Genomic DNA, 1,253 nt, shown 5'->3' on the forward strand with positions numbered 1-1,253 from the left:
AAAAGAGCTGGATGTGGATGAGACCAGAAGCCACACCCATAAAATTTACAAATGGCCGTGCCCACTATGAAAAATTAAGATGGATAAAGGTCCTACAACATGTAATTTTGACAACTCACCACTTGTAAGACTCTTTTATGGAGTTTTGGTTGAATGTTTTTCTTTTGCAGCCTAGTCAGCTGCACAATCCATGAAAGCATTTACAGCTTTTCCTCACCGCCTAGTTTTCATTCCAGTCTAAAATTAAATATGGCACATAACCAACGTCCATTAACGTGATTAAAAAACTGTGAATTTAAATCGAGATATACAAATGCATTATTTTAAATTGATTATAGCTTAAGTGGACACTATCCAAACAGCCAGCATGTTCTTTTGAAAAAACAAAAGAATCTCTGATAGCATATTAACATGTTCAAGCCAGGCGTTCCAAGAGATAAATTAAGATTTCATAATCTCTGATGAGACTCTGACAAGCTGTGCCCATGCTGGGATAAATTAAAGCAATGTATTGCTTTCAGCATTGCTGTAATACTATAAAAGCCCCTGTCATGTACCAGCTTGCTAATAATTTGCCATTCACATACAATTATGTTTTCTTTCCTAAGGGCAGCAGTGCAGCAAGCAGAATGAGCGATGGCTCGATGTAAATCTCACTTTGCTTCCATCTAGTGGAGTTGCAGTGTTGCTGCAGAAAATATAAAACAAAAAAACGAAGAAACATTACATTTTATGCCATTATTATGTTGCACGTTGAAACGCAAATGAAAATCAGTCAACATTAATGTCATTTTATATGTAATTTGTTCTTTGTTTCTACTTGATATAGTTGGTTCATTGACAGTGCTACTGCAGCAAAATGAGGCCTTTTTACATTTATTCATTTAGCAGACATTTTTATTCAAGACAGCTTTTAAATGAAGAATGTAGCAAGTGATTCACTATAATATTCTGATGGAGCCGCTGAGGACCTCTGACCATTTCCTGTTGTCTGTTATCCCGCGGCTCTCACAGATAAGGGTTTGCCCGGCTGGATGCTTAGAGCTAATCTGTCACCTCCAAAAACACCAGAGGATCACTGGAGCTCTGAGATAACAGCGTGTGATATTTTAGGGATGCAGAAGTGTCTCTGGGTTTAAACCTCACATCATGTTGACAAAAATACTGTAAATAGTCTATATGGATGCTAAAATAACTCTTCATTAATATTTTGTATGTGCTGTTATTCTAGTACTGTTTCTAAATTGTGTGTT

The sequence above is a fragment of the Garra rufa genome, chromosome 4 (assembly GCF_049309525.1).
Source record: "Garra rufa chromosome 4, GarRuf1.0, whole genome shotgun sequence".
NCBI classification, from domain to species: Eukaryota; Metazoa; Chordata; class Actinopteri; order Cypriniformes; family Cyprinidae; genus Garra; species Garra rufa.